Below are 18740 nucleotides of genomic sequence, written 5' to 3'. Positions count from 1 at the left end.
GAACACAAACAATTGAATTTCCTGTGAATCATTCTGGCACCTTTGTGTATGATTTCCATCAGCGGCAGCATTTTTCCTTGGAGCTGCGGCCTATTGGCGTTGTATCAACGCACCACAACCTTCCTCCCAGACTGCAATTAAATAAATCAGCATTCCTGATGAAATCATTAAACCTGCTCTTCTGTAATTGCTAATATGTCATTAGGGTCTGCCAGCTGAATGCTGCGAGCGTTACGACCGGTGGAGGAAAGCAAGCCAGAGGTGCAGGCTTCAGAGTTCACTCACTTACGGCAGCTGATATTTATTCCGATAATGGAGATAATAGGAAGCCCTGTGGGAGCCATTTGATTTGAAGGTAATGCCATCCCAGATGGAAATATTTTTCCTGGCGATCGATGCTGACGTGTGGCGTCCATCAATAAGGAACCACCCATCAGGTGTCCATCTGGCCTTTTGATGTGGTGAGGAGGAGGCGTGTCCATCAGGGACAAACGTCTGTCACCTGCCACTCAGCTGAGGCTGGTTGGTAGTGAGGCAAAGCAGAGCGCTCACAGGAACTCACAGAGTATAAATTTAGATTTAGAGCACGGTATTAGCTAGTGAGGGATTTCTTTTTTTATTTTCTGTTTCAACTCGAGTGTCCTCATGTGTCTCACCCCTCAGAAGGAAAGCTCACTCCAGCAGAAGTCACTGGGGGAAGCTTCCAGGCAGAGTTACTGTGCGACTCCTTCTCTACACTCAAGTTTAAACTCTGAAATTGCATCAATAAAGTTCTTGGCTGTCATAAAGGCAGAAGTACATAGTACAAGACTACCTCCTGCTTCCACTGCCGTCGTCTTTCTCTCCATCTATTAAAATGTTATTGTCTTGAAATTAGACATTGCGTCTGTCTTTCGGTTGGTCCCCCACTTTGGTACAGACAGAAATGTTTCCTTATCTGAGCTGTTAGATGAGTTACTGCGACTTAGTCCAACATGAGGTTGTTATTTGAAGTGTTGGGAATAATGCGGTACAAAGTAAACGATGTTGCACATCTCAACAGACCCGCATGGACCCCGTAGGTAGAGTGATGGAGGGCAAAGAGTCGAGTTCCCCCGTTCCTAACCCACAGGAAGAGGGCTAGACCACTCCACAAACAGACCCTGGGTCATTCAGGACAGGAAGTCTGGCAACACTAAAACAATCAAGCTCTGTGTGCATTCATGAGAAAACATAAGCAGACATTTAAAAGTAACACAAAAATGACTTCCTGAGTAGCACATTTGTTTGTATGCAGTAGGCTAATTGATAATTAAACTACTTTCTAAACTAACTTAGTTTAACATCGCTGGTCATTTGTGGTTTAAGTGAAATGTCTCAAAAACTATCGGACAGATTGTCATGAAACTAAATATTCACTTTCAGTGAACCTTTCATGCAAACACCAGCTCAAAACTATTGTTGCAAATCTTGTAGCATTCCCATCAGCCTCAGCTGACACAATGCTAAATTGATCTGGTGAACATGGTGAATATGTACGATGACTCAGACTCTATGTACAGTTGGGCCTTTTTCTTTTTCAGACATTCCTCTTGCTGATGCACAAGTTTCATCCTGAAAATGTCCTGCTGCACAATCAAGGTCAGTGACTCTGAACATGTGCGAATATTAATGCAAATACAGTTATCCTCCTCATGAATTTAAATGTTTCAGAAAGCGGCCAACACGGCGGGATGTAATTACATCTGAATTGCACACATTCATCCTTCTTGTGCTTCGTGGACCTCATCCTTTCTCCGCAGGCGCTTCACCCACCTGTCACTCAAGCCAACCTCATTTCCAACTTCCTTCACATTCCCAAGACGCTCCCCCACGTGCCTTCTCCTCTGACTCTATATTCCAGCCTTTTTCCATCGCATAAATCATTTTAAGTGTGTGAGAAAGTCTCATCTGCACCACAGACAGATATAGTCTGCGCCGCCCCCTCCATGTAATCCCTCTGGTGAATGGGAAAAGCGTTAATCCTGCCATTGTGCCTCATGAATTGCACGGGGAATCGTCCACGGCGTCACATGTTTCAGCCCTGTGTGTCTTGTCTTGCTGTTGCTTCGGGTGCAAACCACGTCGTGTCTCTTATAGAAATGCATTTGCACAAAATGTTTTAAAATGTAATGCTGCTTCTGGCTTCAGGGGAATTGAGCTGATGGAAATTCTCCATTGATCATTATCCGCTGCTATAAGACTGCTTGAGCTGAATGTTGAAGGAAAGATTGGACTATTATTCACATGGATCATTGAACTCTCCTGGAACGACCACGTTTTCTGTATATTGTACAGCAAGTAGTTCCGACCCAGAGATCTGATTGGTCAACTGTGACTTTGAGCAGCACACCCTGCTCATCACTAGAAATATCACTCCGCCTTCTCTTTGGGAATATATAATTGGAATTGAATTGCATATAATATGTAATATAATGTAGTTTCTACTTGTTATAGGTCTATTAAATGTGATCCATTTGGTGAAGTCGGGTCTCTTTTGGTCCTTTTTGGTCGCTCCGAGCACCCGTACCGTAACACCACGGTTGGTTGCACACTTACAATCCTAGCGGCGGCTAGCTGGACCGGTTTGGTCTTAACACATGACGCGGTGCTAAAATCTTAAAAATGTATGAGTCCATGGATATTGTTTTTCAGCAGATATCTTAGTTCCAGCCAGACTGAGCTAGCTGAGCAGTTTAGTGTTTCTATGTGTTTGTATTTATTCAGTTTGAGAAACCATCTCTAGAAAGCAAAAAAAAAAAAAAACGACGAGACATCATCTCTGTTGCTAGGTGGTTGCTAAGAAGTTGTTAATCATACCCCATGTATTGCTATGGAAACGGATATGGCACTACCACAAAGTTTTATATTTTGAGAGCGAATTGCTCCACAATATGAACACATTTAGATCACATAGTTTATTTAGGTAGTAACTTGTTGTGTAATCGAAATATTATAATGTTGCTTAAAACTCAGCATGAAGGATGACTGGCAGGGGAAGGACAGGATGGATAGAAAGCTCCAATTAATTATCTTGAAGGATGGATCATTTGTCCTTCTCGTTGGTAATTCAAGGCAAAAAACAGTGAAATAAAAATAAAACGTCAGTTTTGTGTCATTCACATCGTAGAAGACTGACACTGTTTTGCACGAGCTGACAAGGCCTCATTCTGTTGAGCGTTGTCGCCCACAGTGCAAATTTCCCAATCTCTAAAATAGTTCATTTGCAAAGTGAAAAACACTTTAGGAAGCACGTTTTTCTTTTGCCATTAACTCAGTTGGCCCCTCGTCTCTCACTGGGAGCAATTACGCTGAAATTCATGCTGGAAGGGTTCTTCATGGTCTCCCTGTAACCCACATTATAATCACACTAAATCAATCTCTCCCATACTTAAACACCAGAATGAAGAGCCACCACAGGAAATAGATGTTACTCACTCTGTGTTTGCACTGATGTTTTGACAGATCAGATGTCCAAATTCAGCTGTTGTTTTTTTTTAAGTGAAGTGAAGCATCATGCATTCATGAATAAGACTGTGGTTGTTCTCCATTTACAAGAGTTGTCGTCTCCTTGCCTGAAGCGACAGGCGCCTCTGGCTCACTAAAAAGCTGCTTTTACTTTGCTGACACATCACTTTCCATTCATAGCTGGTCCTACTTTTTCACAATACTTAAAAGAGGGTTTTTTTTTTGTTCAACGCCAAATAAAGAACGATCCAAATTGAAAAAAATGTATGCTGTGAAGTGATTTCAGAAAAAGGAAGCTGCTCAAAGTGTGTGCAACAAAAAGCATGAGGCTGCCGTGAAATCTGAAGGTCCCACGAGTACCAGACTAAAATATGGCCCAAGCTGTTGTTATTCTTCCTGTTTATGATCATGATTTGGCGCCTTTAGTGACGTCTTACAGTCGTAGCTGCTGCATCGGAAACAAACTGTAAAGCTAAAACAGATTTAACAACCCAACACGTTTAATATTGTGGATTAAAAAAGAAGGTTTCGGCGGCTGTGTGAGCTGCATCCTACGCCATCTGATTGATAAACCGTTCCATGTGCTCTGTTAGTCTACTCACACCGTGTGCATGTCGAGAGCCGGAGAGGTATTTGGTATGGGCTCCGTGTTGCTCTGAGAAGGGGTACAGTGTGGGCTGCTCGGGGCTACCAGATGGAGAAAGTCCTGCCTGCTAATGAGCGCCGAGCAGCCAGAAGACACCGGCAGATGCTGCGTTGAAGGGGCACTTCCGAAATAGCAGTTTTGGCGCACACACTTCATTTTTAACCTCCCTGCATGTCCGCACAGCGCAGTCACACTGATAGGTGGTATCAGGCATGTACTGTGTGTGTGCACCTGAGAGAAGGATCTGATAGTAGATTCATATCTGTGATGCATCACACTGTCATGTTAAAGTGTTAATATTCAGCACACAGAACCCCGTATCTCCTCGCATCGCGTATACTCTTCTCATCTCCTCGTGCTATCTGCAATTTGCTGAGCTGGCCTGTTGCCTCCTTCAGGAAGGAGTCGGTGGGTTTCCTCGATTAGATTTAGCCCCGGCATGTCGCTCCCTCTCATAAATCATCTGCTTTATCATTTCTTCCTGCCTCAATAAAACTCCTCTAAATGGAAATGCACCGCCGTCGTCGCACGCGGCTTTACTTTACCAGAATAACCATATAAATCAAGTTAGTTTAAAAATCAGAGCGTCACAACCGGGCGTAAAGTTTCTACAAATGATCACACAGCCTGCTCTCACCCGACTGCCTTCCCTCTGGCATCTGTCCAGACGGAAGTGAATTATCGACTGGGAGCTCAATCAGAGGCGACACACGGCCACAGGGAAAGTCTTACAAGTCTGAGAACTGTGGGTGTGTGAAATATATGTATGTGTGTGTGTGTGTGTGTGTGTGTGTGTGTGTGTGTGTGTGTGTGTGTGTGTGTGTGTGTGTGTGTGTGTGTGTGTGTGTGTGTGTGTGTGTGTGTGTGTGTGTGTGTGTGTGTGTGTGTGTGTGTAGGACTGAGGAAGAACAGGAGGAACTATATTTAGGCCCACAATCTGGCATGAGGTGGGGCAGGGTGCGTGGTGGATGGGGGTTATATAAATGATTAATATGGTCAATTATAACATTGAAAGTGTGCTGTAAGTAATATTCTTCAAGGCCAGTTCTCACTGATTTTCCTTCTACTCATTTAAATGGAGATTCATCCTACCTCATCAGAGTGTGCGAGTAACTCATTAGCTGCGTGCATTCAACTCATGAATCTATGTGGGTCTTTTTAAATGGTATAAAAACCATCAACTATACGGCACATACATAAAGAGTCACCCTTTAAAGTTAAACAAATGTCACTTTCCCGGTCAACTCTGCAGAGAAATATCCACTTTGTATATGTGGAATAAGAGGTTACGAGAGCAGCGTGGGGACCTTTAAGTACAAAGGAACCAATCAGTTAAAATGAGGGCTCAATACTGCGCTGGCATATGAGAAGAAAGAGCTCTCAAAAGGGAGAAATAATTCAACACTTGACCATTTATCACGGCGCTGAATGTTAAAGTGGTCAGATCGCCTCGACCGCTGACTCCCGTCCTCCGAGTGTGGAACAAAGCAGTCACTTTCATTAGGGAGAGAGTTCCTTGATTAGTACAAAGGGCCTCCGCTCTCAGTTCTCCCTTATTTCCCTTCTCGCTCTCCTCCATCCTCGTTCATTGATGAAATCGTGTTGATGAAATGACCGATCTGGATGCAGCCTGCGGCATCCTGAGGCTGATTAGGCCGGTGAGGAGGGGGCGTCTCCCAGGACCTCGGAGAAGGCCGTGCATCGTTAGGACATCTGAAGCAGATGGCAGCGCGGCGACGGGTCGGACTCACCGCTCTGTTCCAGCTGATATCTCAGTCGTCCAAAAATCAAGAGCGATGTTTTGATGTTTGCAGAACAACTTTTGATGTTAGAAGTGAACCAATGGACTGATTCAATGCAAAGATAAATGACTTTACACCAGATAAAACAAGCAAACCTCAAATCCCCACAACCCAACACAGCTTTGATTTATCTGTCAGACGACGGGAGCGGCAGACATCAAAAGAAAAAGTCCTTTGTTTTTGACAGACACCCTCATTAAACACAGCGAGTCAGTCAGCCACATGACACCGGCGGGCTATTGAAGTTTGTCTTTCCGCTGCGTTAAAGACAACAAAGACAAAGAAACCGGGTGCATCGACAGTTCCGTGATGTCACGCAGGAGATCATTCCTAGTTTATGACCTGAAGGACTCTTCTGGGACGCTCGGTTCAATCACAGTAGTGCTCCGTCTCAGCGTCCAAAAGGACGTCACGTGAGCCCAACTTCATCCGGCTGCCAAACTCCACTTTGCAATTGTGTCCCTCATCACTCACACAGTTTCCGGAGTGCACCGCAGCATATTTTACCGGTGACGTTGACAGGCTGACAGCCCCGGCACACTATTTCAGCACCGGGCCTTTTAGTTCTCCTCAGTGGGCCGGGATGAAGCAGAGGTTGATCGATCGGCGGCCTGACGGACGTCATATCCGCACCATACGTTGTTTATGACTCATAATTGACAGAAGTGTACTTCTGGTGGTGGAGAACAGCCTTTGTTATCCATCTCCAGCTAACAAACTCTTTATTGAGCTTGGGCACATTCAATAAGATGTACTTTATCTTTGCTCTGACCAGTCTGATCAAACTGGGATACTTCACTTTCATAATTGCGTCGGCACTTCTCCTGTTTATTTGCATATTTTTGAAGAGTGTTTCTTCACCTAATGGAGAGGAGGCAGGCAGCTGTGTGTATGTTTATGGCACTAACTGGCTTAAGTATATTGGTGCTCTATTTATATTAAAGGTCCAATCCGTCAAATACATATCAGGGTCTGTCACACTGTTAAAAGTTTGCAGAAATGTTTTTTTTTTTTCCTCCTCTCGGGAAGTTTGGGCTCCATGTGACGCTTCTCTGTGTTGTGCAGACGGATACACAACAGCTGCTGCTGGACCCAAATATCAGCGCCTGCGTCACGCTGCAGGCTGGAGGGGGTTCTGAAGCCGGTTCCTCGCTGACTTCCTGCACTCCGTTTATTTTCTGCTTTATTTTTCCAGTTTTACCAACAGACATGTTTACAAGGTGAAAAAGAAAAACAAAAAGATTTTCATGCATGTTCTTATATAGACACACAAATGCATATATCAAATCCATTTCACATGCATGGATACATATGTACCTATCTATGTAATGCATACTTAAATATTTATAGTCGTCTTATGGGATTCCAGTAATAATTTTACTGTAAAATATAATTTTTTCTTTGTCATACATATTTTATACGGTGATATGAATAGAAACAGACCCTCCTTTACATTTTTATTTATAACCACATAAACACCTTTGCTGAGCAGTGTGTCGTTTGAACCGCTCTTTTAGAAATATCTCAACAACTACTGGACAGATTAAAATATAATTGTTTACAGACCTTTCATGCTTCCCGGTGGATGAATTTAAACATCAAGTGGTCCTTGATTCTTTCTGTAGAGCTGGTTAAAGTTTTCAATCATGCAGTCAAATATCTCACCATGGACTGAACAGATTGACACATTCATGGCACCAGATGATGTATCCTGGTGTCTCTATGAGGTTGACATTTTCAGTTTTGAGTGACATGTTTTGAAAAACAATATTTTGTACTTACATAACACTTACTAACAGTGGAGAGTTTAGTTTTCTTGTGCAGCAGAAACAGCTTTTATTCAGTTTTTATTCAACACATTCTCCTTCCTTTTCTAAATCTGATGCGTACATTGCCCACAATGCACCCTGACTGCAGACATTATCGAAGTAGATATGGGGAGCTCAACTCTCCACACCCCTAACTTTAAAATAATGATAATGTCAGCCCCAGCTGATGTGAACTCAAATGACACTTGACGACATTATAAGACTTGACATACAAGCGATTTTTGGCAAAACAGCAATAAAACCAACGTGATCGAGTAAGTAATAAAGATTCACAGTTGAAGAGCCAAATGCCATGACTTCCTGGATCCATTTCAAACTAAAAGCCATCATTTCAAATTAAAAGCAGTCTATTGTTTGGTATATGGTCCAGCTATATACAAGTTTTTGACCTCGTCTGTTTTTGAGAAATGCAGAGTTCACCAGCCTAAGTTCCCCTTTAATGCACTTTAACACACACACACACACACACACACACACACACACACACACACACACACACACACACACACACACACACACACACACACACACACACACACACACACACACACACACACACACACACACACACACACACACACACACACACACACACACATATCTAGGGCATCACTCACTGACGCTCTTTAATATAAATGGCGACAGAAACGGTGAGAGCTCGTCCATTACCGCCTCTCTTCCTCCCAGGAAACACATGCATCAAGGCGCTCTGCTAACTCATCGACAAAATGTGACATGTTTAGTTACACGTGAATCGAACTGACTTAAAATCTATGAGCTTTTTTTTTTTTTTGACACTGCAATCAAACTAGAACTGATTACTCAGCATTTTTTTTCTTTCGCCTTCCTCCTCGCTCCATGCACGTTTCAGTCTTTTTCTGTGCTGCTGAAGTTGTTAGCAGGTTGTGTGTTCACAGATGTCACACACGTACAGCCGAGCTGACTGCTCAGGTTCATCTTACGCACTGCATCCTCCTCCTCTTGGTTCATGCCTCGCTCGGCGGCCGTCATCATCAGTACGTCACCTCGAGAGCAATCGCCATCCTCTCATTTTTCACCGCCGCCCACCGTCTGTGTGCATCCATCACTGTCTGCGGCCCTTCGTCTGTCTCCGACTGCACAGCTGCCAAATCAAAATCTGTGTTTGTACCATTGTCAAATGCTCTCAATGCTTTGTTCTGCAGCCAAGCAAAGAAAAGTATTTTGTTGTTAATGCTTTTTTTCTTTCTGCCTTCCTCAGCACACCACTCTAAATATAAAGATAATTTATTGTGCAGTGTGTGTGTGTGTATGGCATAACATCAGAGAGGAGAGGCTGGAGCCGGGCTCGGTGGCTGTATCAGCACACAGCAGGCAGGGTTTTTGCCAACCCCAAACTGAATGATGTCTAATAGGAACAACCTGGAGGACACAAAGACAACCAGTGAGACAGAGACGGATGGAAAGAGAGAGAAACACAAAGAGAGGATGAGTCGGGTTAACGGTGCAGCAGGAGACGGTGTTTACATATTTGGACTCACAATGAACCAGTGCAATAATAATACCTAATAATTACCTGGCTTACTTTCTTTAAATAAAAAAAACATGTGTTTATCACTGAATCTAAATATAGTCTAATTCAAATAAATTATGTAGCAAAAGTGGAAAAAAAAGAAAAATAATAATGGGGAAAAGTTTGTGATTGAATGATTGTCCCAGAAGTGTCAACATTAACATTAACAGGATTAAAGGACACTTATCATGCTCATTTCCAGGTTTTTTACTTTTATTCTCCACTCGAGCAACTTTGCATGACTCACGGTTCAAAAAAGTCCTCACTGATTTTACACGGGCAGTTAATACCCCTCATTTATAGACTTCATAGAAAAATGGATCTGAAAAATGAGGCCAGTGCCGAAGTGCTTTAAGCTTCAATACCAGCGAGTGCCACTAGAGGTCGGCTCCAAAAAGCCTCCGGCTCCATAGACTCCCATTCAACTTCTCTCATCAAATCCAAAGTGAATAAAATGTGTCCATCAGTTATCTCGGTGTTGTTAGCTAAAGTCACTCCTTCTTCTTAGTTTTCTGGAGGTCCATCTGAAAATAATCCCTCATTCATTAGAAAAGAAGATTCAAGAAGACCTGTTTTTGGGGGCGTGTCTGTTTGACTGACAGGCCTGTGGTGCAGTCAGGTTTCTGCTATTGGTGGGCGGGGCCTAGTGCCCTCAGCAGATCGAGTCAGATGTACCTTTCACTCCTCCCCAGCTCCTCCAAACGTGGTCACTTCTGGCTCCAAAATAGCAAGATGGCGACGGCTGAACTTCATAACGGCCGTTAGCTCATCCTCTGCCAGAAACAGACCGTTTTAGCTCTTGTCTCTTCACAGCCCCCCCCCCCCCCCCCGCCTCTTTCTAAAGCCCACTTTCTTCTGATTGGCCAACTTTGAGGAAGCCTGCTGAGCGGCGGGACCCAGCGCTTGTTACCCATCGTCGTCCTTCTGCCGACGAGGAAAAGAAAACTCGACTACTTCTCAAATCCATCCGTACATGATCGAGCTGAAACATAGAAGTTGCCAGCTCGAAGGTCCGCAGCAACACAGAACGTTTGGTAAATGTCGTGCTTAGTGCCTGATTATTGTGACATTTGTGGGATTTAGTCTTTCAGAATTTGTTCTACATATTTTCTTCTCAATAGCTGTAGATGTAGATATACAGACATTCCCCACATGTACACGAGGGTCACATACCGTACGGATCCTGTTGTTTTATCGACTACTTAATTTGGCCCAAAAGGTCTCATCTTGCAGGGCAACTGGATTCACAACATCATCCCAGAATCCACCTTCTCAGGCTTCAAGTTATGTGCAGTGAGCTTCGTAAGAGGACCTGCTGTTAAGTGAGACGACAGTCAGAAGGAAATGTTTGTCCTAAAACAATAATGTCGTCTCTTGAAGAGTAAATGCTGCTGTATGTACAGCAACAGTTGTTCTTGAAGATTTTCTTCAAGGAAGGACAGCAAAGAACCGTTCGGAAAGCTTTTCTTAATTCCACAGATGTTTTCACTTCTCCGGTTTGACCGACCAACACGTCAACTATCTGTTGTGTTTCCTCTCCTTCTGTGTCACACGGTTCAGTGATCTGATTGGTTGAAGTTATTCCAGGATAGTTCATCCACAGATGGTTCATCCAATCACCTGCCAAGTATTTGTTGAGACTGCCTGCCTTCTTGCAAATAGTTTACAAGTTTGACTCAGATGGTTCTGTGTAACAAACCATCTGGTGTGTCAGGTTACCAAAACCAAAGCAGCGTTTCTTCTTTATGCTGCTTTGAGTTCTCAGCACTGCTGCTGTCCGTCATTTAAAAGTCTAAAATCAGAGTCCGGTGCATTTTCTCTTCAACATCCGCCTCAGCATCAGACACTGCTGCCAAAACTCTTCCAGCTGAACGGCTCATACTACTACTCCTCGTACTACTGCAACTGTGACGCGGCTCCAGTTCAATGGAGGATGAACAACCGGGTGTTAAAGAGTGTAGGTGTGTGAAAGTGACCTGTTACATCAGAGGCTGGACCGAGGGGGCGTGTGGAGGGAGACAGCCGTTCGATTGGAGGCCAGTGTTCAACTCACACTTTTGAAGAGAGCACTGGTGCTTCGCCCGCTGCAGCTCCCCAGTGGGTCGGCTTCCTTTAACACCCAAATGCTTCGGTCTCTCCACTGCACTCACACATAGACAAACACACGCATGCATGGGGAGGGCAATCGGAAGAGGAGGATGAAAAACAGAAGTACGGATGTCATGAGACAAATCCGGTTCAGCCAGTGTGAGGACGCCGTCCCAGACGTGTCATTTCATTTCCAATTCAAACAGCGTCTCAGCTGATTTCACACAGGCTCAAAGTCCTGCCGTTAAAGTCATTGTCACAAATCAGATTTTTCTTCACGTCCACCTAAACAGCTCCCCATTTATCCCGCTCAAGATCGGATTTTTTCCACGGTTAGACAGCCGTGAAAAGATCAGCGTCTGAGGCAGGTGAGTCGGGTTCGCTGCTCCGACGTGACAATTGTAGAAAAACAGCAAAGAAAAACCCCACGTGATCCAACAACACAACCAAACCTCGGCCCGGCCAATTCACAGTCCCTCGCCTTGAAGGGAATCTCTCCTCGCACAGAAACCCTTGTGCTTAGTGATCCATTTAATAGAGAGACGCTAAGTGACAAGTGAAAAGGATGATGGGGAGGCTGCTGCCAGAGTGAGATGGGATGTTTGGCCATCCTGCGCTGCACAGATTCACTCAATTTACTGACCTGCCTCGGCTGCAACACGGAGAGAAACAGCAGAAGGACGGTTGGAGGCTGCTGCTGCTGCTACTTCTCTGTGGAGGGAATCTTTATTTGCGTGTGCAAAATATATTTTGGTTTTCAGCGTCTTCAATCTCGAAAATGAGAAAAATGTATCAGAAATAAATTTCGAATGAAATGTCTGTATGATTCGTGTGAAAATGTAATAACTTCCACTGAAAACAACCGTTTTACATACAGGTTCGTGTAGATTCAAATCGCAGCAGCAGAGTCAACAATAGAAGCAGGGTGACGTCAATGCCAGACATTTGTATATTCTGTTTGTGTGTGTGTGTTTGTGTGTGTTTGTGTGTGTGTGGCGGCTAAACGATGCGGTGCATTAATGCCTGAGATGGAAAAGGACGATGAGATGAAGGGAAAAGGCCGCTGGAGTGAAAAGGGCAACGGGGAGAACACGGCTGCAGCAACATCCTCGTAGTGTCGAACAACAAGAGGGCACCCAGAGCAACACACACACACACACACACACACACACACACACACACACACACACACACACACACACACACACACACACACACACACACACACACACATTGTGCTGTTTCAGGAGGCAAGCGAGTGCTGTGGTGTGTCAGTAATTGTGTTCCTCCAGTGAGTCCACCCCCACAAACTGAGTGTGACTATCACCGAGGACGCTGCATTCTTGTTCTCCTGTTGCTATAATTTGTGTTTATTCCTCCTGGGTGGCGCTGGAGGGAGATTAAAAGGTAGATGACGCCTTAATATGAGGAGGTTTGATCGTCTCTCTTGTCACTCAGAGCTGCATTTTACTCACTCAGTTAATTGGATGAGAGGAACAACAGTGATCAGCTGGAGAAATAGAACTGACGGTGACAAAATGTAAAGAAATGTCTGAGCAAGCACAGCAAATCAAGTTCAACCTAATTAGAGGTAATGAGACGGGCCCAGGGTCGGTACCAAACCTGTTATGAAGAAAGAAATCATTAGAATTACAGCCAAAGTGACACATCAGTGTCTTCCACATCCCATCTGGGGTTCCAGTGGAGGTTTTCCACCAAAACAACACAGACAAAACCGCTCCGGGACAAAAGTCCATACATGGGTGCTGCTTCATTTTACTATTTCTCAACACAATTAATATGGAAAATGTTCACACAATGTTAGTGCAGCTCGTTGGTTTTAGGCAAAGGGAACTGAAATACTGTTGTACTGAAACACTGTTCATTATTAATTCAGATGACAAAGGTTTGAAATGTTTATGTTTGTCCTCATTTGAATGGTCGCTCAAATTTTGTTATATAATTTTGTTATGCACTGAATGTTTACAACAGAAAGTTTGAGTTCAACAAATTTAAGATTTGGTAAAACTGTTGAGCCTTTTCTTTTTCCTGCAGAAAGACAGAATCCAAAACTACATTTCTGTCCATATAAAGATTTTTAAAGACAGCAAAAATACTTTCTTATTGTGTGGTGTGTGGTGCAGGCGTGTGTGTGTGTGTGTGTGTGTGTGTGTGTGTGTGTGTGTGTGTGTGTGTGTGTGTGTGTGTGTGTGTGTGTGTGTGTGTGTGTGTGTGTGTGTGTGTGTGTGTGTGTGTGTGTGTGTGTGTGTGTGTGTGTGTCAGTGACGTAGAGAGCTGTGACGACCACTTCAGTGCCGTGGAAGACACAGTGACCTCCTCCTGTCACAAACCACAAGTCACTTGTGAAACAAGCATTTTCATTACGTCTTCTTTTTTCTCGCACACACAAACACACACACACACACACACACACACACACACACACACACACACACACACACACACACACACACACACACACACACACACACACACACACACACACACACACACACACACACACACACACATGCACATCTCCTGATAAAAGACAACCCTGTCCACCCAGTTCTTCATGACATGTCTGCAGAGTTTACCCGTGCAGCCACAACCTCAACCTCCACCTCCACCTCCACCTCCACCTCCGTCCCTCCTGCTCTATGAATATTCATCAAACGCTGGAAGATGATGTCAGCCTTTTTCCTGAGTGCTTTCTTGGAGCGCTGCAACTTCAATGACATCGCACATCAAGAGTCAGAGTGGCAGAAAGCAGATGGACGAGCAGCTTAGGGGGTTTCTCTCGATCAATCGCTGCTGTTTCATCTCAGATGATCTGTGCCCGTTCACCGCTTTCAGAAGTGCTGGATTTCAGCTTTGATGAAGACTTGGGGGAGAGTTCACAAGTGGCAAATTTTGTTTGGATGTTATATCATCAGCGGCGCAGGGCGTTAGCTGAACATCGTTGGGCCGACTGAGTAGCCCAGAAAGTGAGATGTTTTACTTATCAGGCTCTGAATCAGAGAGTTCAACACTCCCTCAGAGGTTTACCAGAGTTGTTCCATCTTTTCCTGCTGATCATTTAGGGGAACATCCATCACTGTAATTTTAATGCATTGCAAACTTCCACTACTAAGAGTTGTAAATTATAAAATAAATAATAAAATGAAGGATGCATAAAGTCATCTCGCTGTGTAAAGACCGTCCTCTCTTTCATCTGCGCTTACGGTGCAGTTAAAATCAATGAGACGTTCAGAGCTCATCCAACCAGACCACAAACACCAAGAAGAAAAGAGAATTACTATTCTTTCTTCCTAATGAACAAGTAGGTCATTTCCTTCACTTCACAAGGTAAACATGGACTCTTCCTCATTAAAGTAAAGCTTACAGTGTTGATGAATAGACACTGCAGCAGAGTCAGAGAGCTTTATTTCAATGAGGCCTGTAATGGCTTCTCATAAAAAAGAATTAAAAAAACAGCGGTGCAGTACTGCTCCGTGATGCAAAACATGGCCAATTAAATTGACTGCTGCACCGAGGGGAGAAATGCTCGCTCTCCACTGTAACTATTCCACCAAATCAAATTACTCCACTCGGACTGACCTGAGAGCAGGCGCCTGTGACACTCATCTCAACACAAACGGCCTCCACTCCAGTGTTCACGCCCGCTGGTAGGGTTAGTTAAAGGCACAGGAAGTGCTGACTGTGGTGCTGAATCCGACGACCGTCTCATTCACCGGGTGATTCATGGCGGTCATTATTTGGGCGGATGCCGTGATTGCCTCCATGAATAGCCCTGACCCACAGACCTGCTCTAAATCTCACCGTCTCATATGGACTAACACTTAAAGACTGCGAGATGGTATCAGGAAGCCATCTACAAAAAGAAGACAAAACAAAAACTGAAGACAGGCTGGAAAATGAAGAGCCAGCATTTAAAGATAATTAAAAAAAAAAAGAATAAAGAGGAACTGAAAGAAGACGAAACCCAAACAGAAGCCAGAGCGATAAGAAGTTCCTCTGGTCAGAGAGAGAGAGAGTTTAATGAAGCTGTGATTCAGAGTCATTCAAACACAGAGGAAATAAAGGTGGAGACAGAAGGAGGGAAAGAGGCAGCTGATGACTGTAGTTGTGTCCATAACCCGACTTCTTCTATCCGTCCACAGAGAGTTGGATCTCCTTGTTTAAGAGAGAAGACAGGTCTGCCTCCAGCCTCCAGGATTTATGGTCTTCTGGCCTTCACCCTCGTTCAGCCAGCAGCCAGTGCAGGAAAGCACTTAATACATTATACACTATATAACGTAACTGTAACAGCAAGTGCATGCACACTAATGAGCCCTACGTATGCACTGACAGGACCGAAACACAGCACGATGATATCAGCATGTACAGTTTACTGCCAGCTACAACCGAAAAATAACTTCATCATTAAAATATTTAAATAACAAATCTCTAATCGTTTGTGGTTTTGAAGAAATGAGGAGTCGCAGTAAAAAGGAGTGTAACTAGTTTCAGACAAATACTGTTCACATGAAATATGTTCTCCAAGTATCCCAGGATGGATTCATCCATCAAGCATTTAGCAAAGTTTTAAGTGTTTATTTTCAGTCCAACTTGAAAACAGATGTTTGAAATGATTCTTGTAATAATCTTGTATATTTGTAAAGTTGCAGGAAGCTCACGGTGACTCAGTTTCCTTGAATCTCTACAACACAGCTGCAGTGTGTGAAGGTAGTCGACCCACTTTCACATGTTGTCAGACATCCATCATCTGTTCCTCATGATATGGGCCAGTAGGTTCAGTATGACCGTTGGACAGTAACAGCGACAGGTGTTCCAGACCTTTGTTGTCATGGTAACAATAGTGAAGAGCTGGTTCAGACAGTGTTAAGGCATTGGTAAAAATTGAACTTTGAGCTACATAAAACATTACGTCCGTAACTTTAAAACAGTAACCGCTCACTTTTGTTTTCACATGATCAAACTCCTGGGTTTGATCCATCCCACCCACCTCCACCTCCACCTCCTCCACCACCACCACCCCCAATGGTCATCTGAACAATCACACACACACACACACACACACACACAACCAATAAATGCAGCCAAACCACTTGATATCTGCCGTCAGAAATAAGAAAAAGCAGACAAGCTGAACCTCGATCTGACGCTGCCAGCTTCTACTTTTGTACAACCCAACAGCCACGTGGTTCCTCACATCTCAACAAAGCATGCCGACAGATAAATTGCCCTTTCATCAAACAGCCAAACTCACTAAAGCAACAAACAAAGTGTAAAGTGCCTCCGGTTTATTTTTGGCCGTCAGATTTGGCTTCACTTTTTGCGAAATTCATTTAGTTTAATTTTCATTCAGTTTAAAAGCTTCTTCCGTCTTCTGCCATAAGAAGCTTTGAGTCGGTGAGCTGCTGCCAGGTCAGATTTACTCCGTTTTCAGACGGGAGCATGTCTCCACACAAAGCTACAGATGAAGTCTGAATCTGCAGCGCTGTAATGGGATTATGAGCAGAAACTCCATCATCTCCGGCTCCACGTGTCGGCAGAACCAACGCGTCCGCGCCTCCCGAGGTGTCAACAGTGGCTGTCAATCAAAATGTTCAAATTAAGGCCAAAAACAAAAGAGAGAAAGTGGAGAAGTTTTTTGAACCTTTTCCATGTCTGAATTATCATTTTTCTCTTCCCCTCCCAGGTTTAATCGTACCTTCCCCTGCTGTCACAGCTCAGTCTTTGTTGTATCTCCTCTCCCTGGGCCACAGTCCCAATCCTATCAAGCTGAAACAGGAACAAAGGCCGCCGTCCCTCCCCTGCTTCTCCCTCCGTCCCTGCTTCCAGCCCACAGCAATCCCGAAAAAAAAAACCATTCAGTCTTGGTCCTGGTCCTCACCTCTGAGCGACCTGCCAGAGCTCATAATCCAAAATCATTCTGAAAGGCAGAAAAGTGGCGGTAAGCTCCAACAGGAAATATCGGTGCGTGTAAAATATTCATGGCGGGGTGTCCTACTTCCTGTTTTACTCTGTGTTTAAAGAAAAGAAAATGCAAAATCAGGTTGTGGATTTTAGCAACTGTTTTGGAGTCTTGACTATTTTCTAATCCTCCGTGGCTGTAATGCTCGGTCAGATGGAGTTCTTACTTTGTGACTAAAAGAGATAATGATGGAACTTCATGCATCAGCAAATTCAAATTAAATGCGCAGCAAAATGTAGGAATTGTCTCAAACAACCATGGACTAATATCCCGCTCTGCAGTATACATCGGATTATGTACTTTATATCACCTAAAAAAATTAATATATGGATTAAGATTACTTGCTGACTGGACTGAGCAATTTATCCAAGATGCTTTTATTCAGAGACGTGTCCAGCAGCTCGTACTGAGGTATCATGATGGGAACACTTTACAGTTTTACATCCACATCAGCATTTTTTCCTCAAATATCTTTCATCAATAGCTGTCAATCGAAAATGACCCATCTGTCTCGACGTCTTTCCTTCGTGATGTTTTATTAGTTTACATTCCAGCTTCTTCATCTGTTCTTCTCTGTGAGCGATGAAGGGAGGAATATAAACAAACTGAGGATTAGAAATGCTTCTGTTTCCGTGCTGCAGACGTCTCTGTGGACTGACAACACTGAAGTTATGTCCTTTTTATTTTGTCTGGGAATTTGGGCTATTTATATAATTCAACACGCATATGTCTCAAGTGTTTTGCAGGCTGCAGATTCCAGCACATTTACAGTCGCTTCAGAAAGTGTTCAGGCTTCTTTGCACTTTTTTATAGTGTTGTGAATCTATTTTCAAATAGATGAAATAAACATTTTCCTGATTAATCTACAACAAAAATAACTCATAATGACTCAAATGTACGGAGCTCTGGTGTGAGAATATTTTGTATCTTTTACTCAGGAGTGAAAAATCTTTCCAAGCTAATGAACATGCTTAATGCTTGTTAACAGACAAATACCAAACATGCATCACCCAATGACTTCCCACACTTTCCTCTCAGCGCTCGGCGACCCGGCTGGTGTGACCGGGCCGTTCTCTCATTATATAAGCAGCCGTCAGAGCCTCCTAAAATCAGCGTTAGCAGATGGGACACTTCAAAGAGCTGAAGAAGCGGAGCGTCACCTCCATAACTTTAGACTAATGTTCCACTTCATGGCCCCTCGCTCCCCCCTTTGGAAAATGATTACAGGGACCTTACAAATCCTTTCCTCTGACCAAACCACACACACACACACACACACACACACACACACACACACACACACACACACACACACACACACACACACACACACACACACACACACACACACACACAC

The sequence above is a fragment of the Brachyistius frenatus genome, unplaced genomic scaffold (assembly GCF_029030835.1).
Source record: "Brachyistius frenatus isolate BFR_SWC_R1_liver_20210118 unplaced genomic scaffold, ASM2903083v1 Contig_318, whole genome shotgun sequence".
NCBI lineage: Eukaryota > Metazoa > Chordata > Actinopteri > Embiotocidae > Brachyistius > Brachyistius frenatus.
This window is presented reverse-complemented; position numbering follows the sequence as displayed.